This window comes from Pinus tabuliformis, chromosome X (genome assembly GCF_031772625.1).
Source record: "Pinus tabuliformis cultivar Carrire ecotype Pingquan chromosome X, CPIR1, whole genome shotgun sequence".
Classification (NCBI taxonomy): domain Eukaryota; kingdom Viridiplantae; phylum Streptophyta; class Pinopsida; order Pinales; family Pinaceae; genus Pinus; species Pinus tabuliformis.
Genome location: NC_142308.1, coordinates 1,439,033,247 through 1,439,049,105, shown reverse-complemented (window position 1 = coordinate 1,439,049,105; position 15,859 = coordinate 1,439,033,247).

Here is a 15,859-nt window from a genome sequence, read left to right as displayed (position 1 = left end):
ATAATGATGGCGAGTTATGGCAGTACGGTTGGATATTTTCAGTGGTTTAATGCGGCGTGTTGGGGAGGTGACCGGTTGTGACCTTTTGCGTACGAATACACATTCCAAATGCGTCGAATTCGTGATTATGAAATGTTGTAATCGTTAGATTTAGTTTGGTGTGAATCGTGTGACATGAATCCATTTTCATTGGTACGCCATCGTTTATTATGATGAGACCCCCCCCCCCCCAACTTAATCACGGTCGTCCGCGTCACGTATTGATGTTTTTTTGGAATATTTTAATTAAATCCATAAAAGTCAGCGGAGACATACCTGGGGACCTACATTGTGGTGGAGTAACAACACACTTGGGTAACAACATCGATAGAGTAACGGCAATGACGGAGTAACAGCACTGACAGAGTAATAGCAATGGGGGAGTAACAACACCAGTGGAGTAACAGAAATGGTGGAGTAACAGCACCGATGGAGTAATAGCACTGGTGGAGTAACAAAAACAGTGGACTAATAGCGACGGTGGAGTAACGACAATGGTGGAGTAACGACAACGATGGAGTAACAACAACGGTGGAGTAACAACATCGACGGAGTAATAGCACTGGTGAAGTAACAACAATGGTGGAGTAACAACACCAGTAGAGTAACAACACCAGTGGAGTAACAACACCAGTGGAGTAACAACACCAAGTGTTACATTTCTCCTTGCCATATTCCTTTGTTATTCTTGCAAAATACAAACATGTAAGTAATAACAGTTTTTTTTTTTTTTTTTAGAGCAGAGTGAGAATGTCCTTTATACCAACAACCATTAAACCAATTGAATCAGAAAGGTGTTTAACAAAGGAATCTCTAGAGGCTAGACAGTGATATAGCTTTAGATGGTTTCCATTTACTAAGAACGAGGTATGATTCCCATCTATTGTAATTAGTTTAACTGTTCCATTGTCAAATATTGCGTCCACTTCATATGGTCCCATCCAATGAGTACAAAGCTTTCCTTTGAAATAATTAAACTGGGAGTCGTAAAGTAATGCCCAGTCCCCTTCATGAAACACCTTGCTCTTGATAAATTTATCATGCCATTTCATTCTCTGCTGTTGAACAACAGTAGTTTTTTTGATAGCTGCTGCTCGAATCTCGTCCAACTCATTGAGCTATTCCAGTCGGTGTTTCGCTGCTTCTTGTAGGTCTATGCCTACTTCTAAAGCTGTTCTGAGCATGCTGATCTCAAATTTTACCAGAAAGAAGGGGGATTTCCCATAGACTAACTCAAATGGGGAAAACCCGGTTGTGTTCCACCATGTTGTTCTATACACCCATAAAGCTTCTGGAAGTTTCTGTGCCCAGTCCCGAAAATGACCTACTACTGTTTTTGTCAAGATATTTTCCAATATCTTGTTTGTGCTTTCTACCTGTCCATTCGCCTACGGATGATAAGGGGTCATCACTCTGTGTTTAACCCTGTATTTCTGCATCAGCTTGCCTATCATGTGAGATGTGAACTGCACCCCTCCATCTAACACAATTTCCCTTGGTGTACCATATCGAACAAAGATTTCTTCAAAAAGAAAGTCTACCACTACTTGCTCTTTTTCTCTTGCAACCGCTCTGGCTTCTACCCATTTAGTCACATAATATGTGTAAACCAAGATGTGAGCTTTCTAATGAGAAGGTGGATTGAAAGGTCCAAAAAAATCGATGGCCCATTTCTTAAAAGGTTTAAGGGCTATCTAGGGTTGTAGAGGCATCTCATCTGCTTTCTGAGGTTCTCCCATCTGTTGGCAACTATCACATGTACGGACATAATCCCGAACATTAAAAAGGATGGAAGGCTAGTAGTATCCCATCTGTAGCACTTTATGGCATGTTCTCTTATCTGCAAGATGCCCTCCACCGGGGCCATCATGGACGACCTTTAATATCTCATAGATGTCATCCTCTGGCACACAACACCGAATTTGTTGGTCAACCACTGTATGAAAAAGATACCTTGCCATCCATGAATATCAGGTACTATGATGAATAATCTTCCTCTGATCCTTATATGACAAATAACGAGGCACCTTCCCTATAGCAAGATAGTTAGCAATATCTGCATACCACGGAGTGTTAGCAAAAATTGCAAAAAGATGTTCATCTAGAAAGTTATCTTCAATTGATGTATTCTTGCCATCATTTTCTATTCTAGATAGGAAATCTACAACCACATTGTCCTTCCCTGGTTTATCTACAATACTAATGTCAAATTCTTGTAGTAGCAGAAGCCATCTTGTAATGCGACCAGGGGTAATAGGTCTATTCATTAAATACCTGACAGTTGCATCATCGGTATGTACAAAGGTAGGATACCCGATAATGTAATGCCAGAATTTGTTGATGGTATAGATGACAGCAAGGAACTCTTTTTCAGTCACAATGTAATTTAATTCAGTAGGGGCCAAATTCTTACTAACATAGTAAACTGCATATGGTACCCTATCCTCTTGCTGTCCTAATACTGCACCAACCACTGTCTAGGAAGCATCCATGTGAATATGGAAAGGTAATGCCCAGTCTGGCACTCTAAGGATCGGAGCGCTATGGACCAATTCCTTAATTTTCATGAATGATACATCACAGTCATTTGTGCAGACAAAATCTACATCTTTTGTTAGCAATTGAAAAAGTGGATGTTCTACTTTAGCAAAATTTTCTCTAAACCGCCTTTAATAACCAGCACAACCAATGACACTGCATACCTACGTGGGTGTTTTGGGTATCGGAAAGTGTAGAATTACCTTTATATTTTTTGGGTCCATCCAGATTCCTTCAATCGAGAGCAAATGTCCTAGAACAATTCCTTCCTCCATCATCATATGGCATTTTACCATACTTCAGGAGACACGCACCTGTATGCACCTTCCAAGAACTTTCTCCAAATTTTTCAACCCTTCTACAAATGAATCCCCATATGGAGTAAAGTCATCCATGCAAATTTCAACCCTATCATCCACCAAATCAGAGAAGATCCCCAAAATTGCCCTCTAGAATGTTGCAGGTGCATTACACAATCCAAAAGGAAGGACCCAGTATGCGAATGTCCCCCAGGGGCATGTGAAAGTGGTTTTTTCCTGATCTCTAGGAGCTATTTGGATCTCGTTATACCCACTAAATCTGTCTAGGAAGGAGAAGAACCTTTTGCCAGCCAATGTGTCCAGAAGTTGGTCAATAAATGGTAAAGGAAAATGATCATTCTGTGTTGCCTTATTTAATTCTCTATATTCCATGCATATCCGCCATTTACCATTTTTGTTGGGGACCATTACTAATGCGGAAACCCATTGGCTATCTGAAATGGGGTAAATAAAACCTACATCTAGTAGTTTCTGAAGTTCTTCTTTCACAACATTTTTCAATGCAGGGTTCATCCTTCTCTGAGGTTGCCTCATAGGACGGCAATTTTCCTTAATATATATATGGTGGGTGCATAAATTAGCAGGAATGCCCTTCATGTCTGAGTAATCCCAAGCGAAGGCTTATTTATGTTTCCTAAGGATATCTACAAGTTGCTTCTTCTGGGATTTTGACAAGTCAGGGTTAATGTTCAAGGTCTTTCCTTGTTCCAATTCCACAGGGATACTTCCATGAGGTGCATCTACGGGTAGCTCCTCCGATCCTTCTATTGTTTCAATAGTTTCCTGTGTTTCACAGCTTAGGATGGATTCTAGGATCTGTTGATTTGGATCTGAAACGGAGCAAGGATCATCCATAAAGGAGGTGATTACATCATGCTCTGATTCCATTTTTAACTGGAGGACTTGCCCAATAGTAAGGACTGGTCTTAATTCCTCATTTTCTATTTCAGGCTCCTTCCTGGATAAGATTTTCTTGCTACCTAATGATTTTGTGGATGGTTTTGGTTCCGCAGGTGGTTATAACAATAAATTCTTAGTTTTGTGCCCATTTTAAATGACCATGTACCCTGAATGGCACCCAATGTAAGCATTGGCAGTAGCCAGCCATAGCCTACCTAAAATTAGGGGATGGTCGCCAACTGAAGATTGTGTATGTAAGAGAAGGAAATCTATGGGATAGTGCCATGAATCCACCGAAATTGTTACATATTTTAACTTCCCTACTAGTTTTGTTGTAGATCGATCTGCCAGTTCTAACACTATAGGTGTAGGTTTCAAGTTACGAAGACCTAATGTATGCATAGTTTCAGTGGTGATAACGTTGATGGTAGCACCGAGATCTACCAACACACTCAGAATTTCTACCCCATTAATTTGTACTATCAGAATTGGGTTCCCTAGATCTCCATACTTTACAGGCATTGACTTTCCCATCATAAAATTTGATAATCTTCGCATGACATGAATAGTAAGGGGGTCTTTGGATTTCTTTGGAGACTTCTTTGAACAGTATTCCCTAAGAGTCTTTGCATATATCGGTACATCTTTCATAGCTTGTAATGGGGGAATTTTGACAAATAAGTTATATAATTCACCTAATAAGTCGAATTCAGCTTGAGGGCTTGATTTACTCAAAGTCAGTCTCTCTAGATAGGGTGGTTCAAATTGATGTTGTTTTGCAGGAGGCGCCTACTTTCTACCAATTTGTTTTGGTTCCTTATTAATTAATTAAGATTCCTTACCTTCACTATCAAGTTGTTCAATGATAACTAGAGGAGGTTGAGCATCGATTGTCCGTCCTGATCGTAAATTCATTTCATACAACTCTGCAGTGGAAATGCTATACGAAGGTAGGTTAAGAGTGTCGGTTTGATCAACTCCCTTATTATTCAGATTCATGTTAGGTTGGATTGGAAGCTGGGGATGGATAGGTTGATTACCAAGAGGCACATTAGAGGGCACTTGGAGTTCCTTTTGTGGCATCGGCTAAGGAAACTGCCCAAGATAAGATCCTCACCAAGTTGGAGCCCATGGGGAGCTCGAACTGGCTTGAGGGTTATATTGCTGCCAAGGTCGAAACTGGTATTGTGGCCACATGGTTGGATAGGGCATGGACTGAGAATTCATATTGAAATTACTAAAATATTGAGATGGGTCTGAGTACATACCTTGGTTTCCCATTGGTGGTCAAGGCTGCTATGTCTTCCTAAACCCCATGAGGTATAGTTTCTCCATGCCTTCTCCTGTCCCTTGAAACACTGCTTTCAGGCCTGGCAAGGAGGGGCATGAGCTTGCTGCATGATTTAATTCACATATTGCACATTCCTCTATGGAGTTTAATGGACATTCACTCTCTGGATTCTTCTTTATACACTTCGGGCATAATATAACCATGGTGCTATCCAATTCCAGCTACTTCTGTTTTACTTGTAGCATATCCATCTGTGTCGATGGAGTACTCAAGATATCCATTCTCAAGTTCTCTAGCAAGTTTCCGATTTCTGCCTTCGTAACACCCCCACTAGATACCTTTTCTAAGCGAATCCGTTGTCTATTTCTTGTGAGCCCCCTTGAGCACTGAATGCATAGTTCACAGATAACCTCAAAACTTTCCTTAGAGATATCTCCCTTTCCTATGATGTTCAACAATTCAAAAGAGTCCTCACGAAAAGTCCGGAGGAGGATAATTTTTAAAATCTCCTTATCCAGGTCAGAATGTCCTAACCTCTGTAATGTGTACTTAAATCGTTCCACACAGTATTCCAAGCTCTCGTCTTCTTTTTGTGTGAACTTAAAAAGTTCCTCTCTGATGTTCCGGGATTTGCAGTAATCCTGGTATTTTTCCAGAAAAGTTTTCTGCATATCATCCCATGTGGAAATAGAATTTCCTCCAAGGCCCATCAACCATCGTAGAGCTGTCCCTTTTAACGTATTAGGGAAAACTTTTAACCTCTAGGTGTCCGTCGTGTAGTCATATCCCCGACACACTATGTCAAATTCGAATAAAACGTGTCAGGGTCTTCTAAAACAAGCCCATAAAAGCTTGGTAAGGTTGCTAATGGGATAGGCTTCGTGGGTGCACCAACTCCCAGATCCCCAATCGGAAACTCGATAGTGGAGGTTCTAGGAGCCATAAATATGCTCCAATAATCATTGGGTATTTCAACAGGCTCTGTGGAAGATGGTCGAGGGTTCCTTACCACTTGGGTTCGAGTTGGTTTGACAACACTTCCCTGGTCCCTTGGTGATGCGAGTGAACCTTCGTTTCCTTCTCCCGCATCCTGATTACATGATCCCTCGGCTACGACATCCTTTCCTTTGCTGGAGTGGACTGACCCTGTCGATGTTCTGCTTGTAACCTCTTCCCCTTCTATTACTAACATAGGGTTTGCCTGGTCAAATATACTGCTGGATGTCTCCTCAACTGCTGGAGGGGCTTGCTATGTCGAATCGCCAAACAATGTTGTAGACAGCACTGGTTGATCTACTGATTGTCCCTCAGATTTTGCTCTCTATGCACCTAGTCTCATGGCTGCGCGAGAGGATGCTTCTAATTCAGCTTTTGCTATAATTTGCCAGATGTAAGTCTTTCTTCCCAAGTCTGGTCCTCCCCTCTTTGGGGCTCTTCCTCTGCCCCTCTTATTTGGTTCTATGTTCATACAAATGTTGATATGACATAAGGCCTTGGTACCAATCCTACAATGCTCTATTATTGAAGTAAGGTGTCAAAAGACTATTCCTTCCATAGGACAAAAGGGTTTACAAAAAGAGAGACAACTAACAAAAAGAAGAATCTAGAGTTCAGGGCCTAGAGTAGGTGTTGGCATTATGACACAGGTTTGGCACCATGACATAGGTGTTGTCCTTGATGGAAACTCACTCAGATGATAGATCACACTTCAGGCTCTCAGAATGAAGGAAAAAGAGATATATGCAGGTTCCACTTAACCAAGCCGTGTATACACGCGGGTTTGCCGACCAAAAGGCACGTATGCGTATACACACACTTTCATTCAAGGAAAGGCATGTACATGTTGGAGAATTTGGTTTTCGTCCGTGGTATTTTGACCCATGGTATTGGTCCAAGGTATCTTGTCTAAAGTATTAACCCCAGGTATTTAGTCCAAGGTATTGAGTCTAAGTGGTTTTGGACCACGGTATTGAGTAGGGCCTAAGACTATAAATGGAGGAGGAGATCATTAGGAAAGGGGACTGAAGTATTGAATATCTAATGAAGAGAAAGATCTAGAATACTGATCATTGGGTTATGGTACATAGCTGGATCTGAATCAAGGAGGAACTTGAGCGCTTGAAGAAGGATAAGTTCTATTGATGGGTCAAGATCTTAAGGCTTGAAGAGAAGTATCTTTATGTGGTTTTGATATTTTATCTAAATAGTTGGCACATGTTGTAATCTGTAAATCTAATGATCTGGGTATAACTGATGTCTGAATAGTTGTAAAGGTTAAATCATCTTTTACAGATCTGTACGCAGGTTCATTACAGCAAGGGCACGTATACACGCAAGTTCAGCATTTCAAAACAACGTATACGCAGGTTTGTCTTGAGAAAAGTTCATATGCACATAGGTTTGACACATTGAAGTAGTGTACACCTCATAAAATATGTTTTAGCTACTTCTATTTGTTGTTGCAGTGTTCTAGATTCTGGCGTGTGTTCTGGTTACTGTTACTATGTTCTGGTTACAGCTTCTAGAAAAGTGATTGTTTGATTCAGTATTGGTTGGTACAAAGGAGATTGGTTGATGCAGATATATTTGATGTTTGATTGATTGATGGATCCAGTCTAAAAAATTATGAAACATGGTCCCTGGAAGAAAAGAGAAGGTTGTAGCCTTCTGTAGGTCAGCACCTATGTACTAGTACATCAACTAGTACAAGAGATAAGGGGGTTGTAGCTCCCTTCCAGAAGAAGCTAGAGAACGAGAGAAGGTTGTAGCCTTGTACAGGTAGAAGCCTGCGTGCTAGTATAAGACTGCACCAGTATAGAAATATTGTAAAAAGAAGTTTCTTATTAAAAGAAGATAGAGACGAATTGCAGCAGGTGGTTTTCACCCACATTGGGTTTCCACCTTATATCTTTTATTCTTGTGTGTGATTGTATGCTTTGTTTTTACTCTACCTGGTTATTGTTATATGGTTATGATGCATAGATTAAAGATCAACATCTGATGAAGTAAGTAAATTATAAGTCTGCAACATATACGATACTTTCTTTTACTACAGTTGCATATATACGCAAGTTTCATTAACTGAAGTAGCGTATGAAAATCTGATTAGCAAGTCAATTTACTTGCTAATATTGATTCACCCCCCCTCTCAGTATTATTTCCAACAATTGGTATCAGAGTAGGTCCTTCTAAAGAAGCTTGATCGCCTGAAGTAAGATCTATCATCATGAGTACCTACAAAAGAGAAGAATCCAATAGACCACCAATCTTCGATGGGAGTAACTCTGTCTATTGGAAGGTAAGAACCACAACCTATTTTCAATCTCTTGGAACAGATGTTTGGGAAATCGTGGAACGAGGATACATATTTCCATCAGCAATTCCTACAGATACTACAGGTAGAAAGGAATATGAAACAAATGCCAAGGCTGTCAATAAATTATTGGGGAGTCTATCACAATCAGAATTTGTCAAGGTTATGCAGCTCAAAATCGCCAAAGAAATATGGGACAAGATCATTCTAAGCTATGAAGGAGACGATCAAGTAAAACGTGCAAAACTACAATCTCTCAAAATTCAATATGAAACTCTCAAAATGCACAATGATTAAAGTATAGCTAATTATTTCTTACGTATAGATGAGATTTTTAATCGCATGAAAAGCTTGGGTGAAGAGATAAAAGAAGTTACTGTAGTTGAAACGGTTTTGAGATCTTTGTCTTTTAAGTTTCAATCAAAAGTTTCTGCCATAGAGGAAAAGCAGAATCTTCAGAGTATTACTATGACGCAGCTGCACGGAATCCTAACTGCTTTCAAAATGAGGAAAGGGGGTCCATCAGATATGAGAGAAGCCACATTCAAGGCTTCAGGAAGAGAATAGCTCAATGAATCAGGACACAATTTAGAAGGAGAGGAAGAAGTAAGCTTTGTCAAGAACCTTCAACGGGGTTCTAGAAGATTCAGAGGTAAATTACCTTTCAAATGCTTTTCTTGTGGAAGAGTCGGTCATTATGCAGCCAAATGTACTCATAAAGATAAGCTAGATAAAGGTAAGGAACCAGCAAAATGGAATAGAAAACAAAATGTAAGTAAGAAGAGCTACTATACGCATGAAAATAGCAATGGTTTATCAAATAGTGATGAAGATGAACATGGTAATGATTATAGATTTTTGATAGCTTTTGAAGATGATGATTTCTTGGATTCGTTAGATCAAGATGGTCTCTATGAAGAAATTTCTAAACTTAAAATTTGTTTAGAAGAAAAGAGTATGATTATAGATACTCTGACATTCCAACTTTCTGAAAGGGAAAAGCACAATGAAAAGTCAGAATGTGAAATTGTGGGTCTAAGAAAAGATATTGAGAAAACAAAAGTTTTCAATCTTAGATTTGCTAAAGGATCAGAAACTTTAGATGATATTATCAAAGTGCAATGTTCTCCACTGATAAAGCTAGGTCTTGGATATACAGAAGAAGCATCTCAAGCATAGAAGCCATCAACCTCCAAAATCTATCTTGATGCAGCAAGAATAAGTGAACAGGTTGACAATCATCAACAAAGGCATAACGCAGACCACCAGGTAAATCAGGTTCAATCTACATCAAGGATGAATAGAAGCTACAACCTACCTTAGGTAAATCATTCTCAATTTGCTTCAAGAATGAATGTCAATGGAAATCATTACGTCAGCAGATACGATAATCGAAGGAATTTCTTTAATGGCCAATGTTTTTCATGTCATAACTTTGGACACAAAGTTGCTCAATGTGTTGCTTACAATACTATCATGACTAGGGAAGCACGAAATCAAAGGAACGTGACTGGGATCATGAAAAGGACCTACAATAACTTTTCTGCTCTTGAAAATGAAATAGAATGCTCTATCTGTAACAACTTTGGTCATGAAGGTTCTGAATGCAAGAGTAATTTTCGACAAATATCTTAGAAGGAGAAAGCTTCATTGGGCCCAAAACATGGAGAAAGAAAGAATCGCAAACAAAAAGATGTGGTATAGCCTTGTATGCAGAAGAACAAGAAAATCAGTGGTACATCGATAGTGGATGCTCGAAGCACATGACAGGTGATAAAGAAAAACTTCAGTCATATAATCCCTTAGAAAAGGAAAAGAAGGTCTCACTTGGTAATGACATTCATGCAGTCATAAAAGGTAAAGGCTCCGTTCTCTTAAAAGAAAAAGTTAAAGCTGGAAATTTTATGTATGTAGATGGTCTAAAGCATAATCTATTGAGTGTTAATCAAATGTGTGATCAAGGAAATGAGGTAGTATTTCGATCAAATGGATGTATTGTTCGTGAGCTTGATATAAGAGAAATAATGATCAAATGTGTATGAACTCCAAACAACATGTACATACTCAAGGGGGGACAACAACATTTCTACCTAAGAAAAAACGATGAACACTAGCTATGGCACAGAAGATTGGGACATCTAAGCTTCCCTAAAATAAGAAAAGCATGCAGATACAAGGTTGTTCGTGATCTTCCAGATATCAGCATTCCATAAAATACAATATGCAAGTCATGTCAATTTGGTAAGAAAACGAGAGCACATTTCCCTAAGAAGGAAGGATCAGCTAGTAAGCCTCTTGAACTTGTTCGCACTGATTTATGTGGTCCATCTAGGAAAAAGTCACCTTGTGGAGAAGAATACTTTATATTGTTCATTGACGACTTTTCTAGAATGTGTTGGATAGGACTTCTAAAGAATAAAGACAAATCTTTAGAAAATTTCAAAGCCTTCAAAGCTTTAGTTGAAAATGAATCAGATCGCAAAATCAAATGCCTCAGGTCTGATCGAGGAGGGGAATTTACCTCAAATGAATTCTTCGAATTCTGTGAAGAACATGGAATAAGAAGGGAATTCTCTACCACAACAACTCCTCAGCAAAATGGAGTGGTATAAAGGATGAATAGAACTGTTAAACAAATGGCTCGTGCTATGCTAGATGAGTCTGGAAGTCCTACAACCTTCTGGGGTGAAGCTGCATTTGTTGCCGTCACTATTCTCAACAAAACAAATGTTCGGGTAAATAGCACTCAAACTCCACATGAACTTTGGTATGGTAAGACTCCTGCTGTAAAATACTTCAAAGTTTTTGGAAGCAAATGTTACATCAAAAGGACTAATGAAATACTTGGCAAGTTTGAACCTAGAGCAGATGAACTCATTCTCCTTGGTTACTCTTCCCGATGTAAAGGATATAAGTGTTATAATAAAATACTTGGAAAAATTGTTGAAAGTATTGATGTTGTGGTTGATGAAGCAGGCAAAAATCCGAAGCAGGTAAAAGCCGAAGATTATGAAGAAGATGAGGACTATACTTCCACATCAAATCAGACTAATTCTAAAGAAGAAACCAATGAGGCACCAGAAGAATAGATAAGGGTAGAAGAAAAGAATCCATCCAGGTATATTTAGAAGAATCATCCAGAGAATCAAATTTTGGGGCAGAAAGAGCAGGTGTGTAGACAAGAAGAACTATTACAGAAGCTTCAAGTTATCTAGCTTTGCTTTCTACCATTGAACATCAAAATGTCAATGAAGAATGCAAAGATGAATGTTGGGTCAAGGCCATGAATGAAGAACTTGAGCAGATTGAAAAGAATAATACTTGGGAATTGGTTCCGAGGCCTAATGATAAAAATGTCATAGGAACCAAATGATAAAAATGTCATAGGAACCAAATGGATTTTCAAAAACAAGCTGAATGAAAATGGAGAAGTTATTAGAAACAAGGCCAAACTTGTTTGTAAAGTGTATGCTCAACAAGAACGTATAGACTTTGAAGAAACTTTTGCACCTGTTGCTAGACTTGAAGCCATAAGAATGTTCCTTGCTCTTTCTAGCTTTCACAAGTTCAAAGTATATCAAATGGATGTGAAATCTTCTTTTCTTAATGGAGACCTAGAAGAAGAAGTATATATTGAGCAACCAGATGGATTCATCCTTGGAAATGATCCAAAACTTGTATGCAGACTCAGAAGGGCTCTCTATGGTATAAAAGAAGCTCCAAGGGCCTGGCATTATCATCTTGACAAATACCTTCATCAACAAGGTTTTTCAAAAGGCTCAGCTAATAGCAATCTATATATAAAAATTGACAATGATAAATTACTAATACTTGTTGTGTATGTTGATGATATCATTTTTGGTAGCAATGAAGAAGCCATGAGTCAAAACTTTGATTTGGTAATGCAGAAAGAATTTGAAATGTCCCTTCTTGGTGAGCTCACATGTTTTCTTGGTTTACAAGTTCAACAAAATAAAGATAGCATTTTTCTATCACAAACCAAGTACCTCAAGCAAAGCTTGAAGAAATATGGCATGGAAGAGTTTAAACCAGTATGTACCCCTATGGTAACAGGATGCAGCCTCAGCACGAATGATGAATCAACAACTATACATCGACCAACCTACAAATCCATGATTGGTGGTCTGCTCTATCTAACAGGTACCCAACCAGACATCATGCATATACAGATGTAGATTGGGCAGAAAGTGTGTATGACAGAAAAAGAACTAGTGGTGGTGCATTTTATATGGGTTCCAGATTAGTATCTTGGTTCAGCAAGAAACAAAATTCAATTTCATTATCTATGGCTGAAGTAGAATATGTGGCTGCTGCATCTCGCTGCACACAACTCCTTTGGATGATGCAAACATTGCAAGACATTCAAATCACATGCACTCCACCTATCTCCATTTTATGTGATAATACAAGTGCAATCAGTATTTCAAAGAATCCATTCATGCATTCAAAGAAAAAGCACATACCTATCAAATATCATTTTCTCTGGGAACAATTGCTTGAACAAAAGGTTAAATTGGATTATGTTCTCTCCAAGGAATAGGTTACTGATATATTCACCATACCACTATCCAGGGAGACATTTGAATACCTCAGACAGACGCTAGGGATAGTTGATGCATCATCTTTCTATTGACACTTATCTGTTTCAGAGAAGAGTGGTTGTACGCGAGTTTCATGAAGTGTATCAGTGTACATACACTGGTTTCTGTGGATATAGTCGCGTATATGTTGGTTTGAAGAAAAACAATGGGCTAGACTCAGGATAAAAAGAGTCTGATATGGGTCTGACAGAGACCATATGGCACAGGTTTAGGGGGATTATATACTTCTAATAATGCATTGTTGGCATTATCTTAAAAGATCTTGGTACAATTTCAAAGCTACTTTTGTTTCAAGTGGAACAGGTGCAGAGGGAGATCATGGTTGTTGGTCTAGATGGTGATTGATAGATGATGCTGATGATAGTCACTGATGACTATAATAGTATTGTTTTAGATATTTTGTCTCTATGTTACGTATATCTTTTATTATCGAGGTCACGTAACAACCTATTTTGTTTCCCCACTATTCCTAGTATGAATGATGTAATATTCTTGTTTTATCATGTATAAACTTTTGGTATATCCCCACTTGGTTGGGTGGATGAGTCAATCTTGGTATATCCCCACTTGGTTGGGAGATGGATTTGGTGATAGGAAGGTCATTTATGATGTATAGAGTCATGTTCTTCTTGTAGAACATCTTTTTGCAGACCCTTCTTATACTCAGGGGGAGCATAACTCTTTTCTGTTGATGACAAAGGGGCAGAGTGACTTAGGGTTGCCATCAAGTCCAAAGGGGGAGATCGCTGGCATTATGACACAAGTTTGGCACTATGACACAGGTGTTGTCCTTGATGGCAACTCACTCAGATGACAGATCACAGTTCAGGCTCTCAGAATGAAGGAAAAAGAGATATACACAGGTTCCACTTAACCAAGCTGGGTATACACATGGGTTTGCTGAAAAAAAGGCGCGTATGCGTATACATGCACTTCCATGCAAGGAAAGGTGTGTACATGTTGGAGAATTTGGTTTTGGTCTGTGGTATTTTGACCCATGGTATTGGTCCAAGGTATCTTATCTGAAGTATTGACCCCAGGTATTTAGTCCAAGGTATTGAGTCTAAGTGGTTTTGGACCATGATATTGAGTAAGGCCTAAGACTATAAAAGGAGGAGGAGATCATTAGGCAAAGGCACTCAAGTATTGAATATCTAATGAAGAGTGAGATCTAGAATACTGGTCATTGGGTTATGGTGCATAGCTGGATCTGAATCAAGGAGGAACCTGAGCGCTTGAAGAAGGATAAGTTGTATTGATGGGTCAAGACCTTAAGGCTTGAAGAGAAGTATCTTTATGTGGTTTTGATATTTTATCTAAATAGTTGGCACATGTCATAATCTGTAAATCTGATGATATGGGTATGACTGATGTTTGAATAGTTGTAAAGGTTAAATCATCTTTTACAGATCTGTATGCAGGTTCATTACAGCAAGGACGCGTATACACACTGGTTCAGGATTTCAAAACAGTGTATATGTAGGTTTGTCTTGAGAAAAGTGCATATGCAAGCAGGTTCGACACATTGAAGTAGCATACACTTCATAAAATATGTTTTAGCTACTTCTTTTTTCTGTTGTAGTGTTCTAGATTTTGGCTTGGGTTCTGGTTACTGTCACTGTGTTTTGGTTATAGCTTTCAGAAAAGTGATTGTTTGATTCAGTATTGGTTGGTACAAAGCAGATTGGTTGATGCAAATATATTTAATGTTTAACTGATTGATGGATACAGTCTGAAAATTTATGAAACATGGTCCCTGGAAGAAAAGATAAGGTTGTAGCCTTCTGTAGGTCAGTACCTATGTACTCGTACATCAGCTAGTACAAGAGCTAAAGGGGTTGTAGCTCCCTTCCAGAAGAAGCTAGAGAACGTGAGAAGGTTGTAGCCTTCTATAGGTAGAAGCCTGCGTACTAGTATAAGACTGCTCCATTACAGAAATATTGTAAAAAGAAGTTTCTTATTAAAAGAAGATAGAGACGAATTGCAACAGGTGGTTTTCACCCACATTGGGTTTGCACCTTATATCTTTTGTTCTTGTGTGTGATTGTCTGCTCTGTTTTTACTGTACCTGGTTACTATTATATGGTTCAGATGCATAGATTAAAGATCAACATCTGATGAAATAACTAAATTGTAAGTCTGCAGGATATACACTAGTTTCCTTTTCTACAGTTGCATATATACGCAAGTTTCATTAACTGAAGTAGCGTATCCAAATCGGATTGTGAAAAGAAATATAATTCACTTGATAATACTGATTCACCCCCCCTCTCAATATTATTTCCAACAGCAGGGCATCAAAGGACTCCTCCCTCCCCAGGACAAGAACCAAGAACAAACACATGCTTCCGCGAAGACCTAGTGCTTCCATATCTAAAGGAGGGCGTCAAAAGACTCCTCCCTCCTTAGGGTAAAAGCTAAAGTTTCCCGAAATTAAAACACACAAGGGTTTGAAAGAAATAAATCTAACTCAGGGCCTGGAGTAGGGCATCAAAAGACTCCTCCCTCCCCAGGACAAGAGGTCGGCCCTATAGACATAGGAAAGAAAATAAAAATAAGTAGAAAGAAACACCTATGCTCAGGACCTGGAGCAGAGTGAGAAAACTAATTCTCTCCCCAGGACAAGAGATTGACCCTCTGGTTTGTCCAGATCGTGTCTTGCACATTATTAGCCTCCCTTGAAACGACGCCAAAATGTTGGGGTCCAGGTATGAAAAATCTATTCACCCTTTTTCCTACATTAATTTATCAATCTGGGTGTGTATCCTTTCAAGGAAACATGCAAAGTATATGCAGGGGCAAGGTTACTATCAGTTACTGACAAAGGGTTCATGAT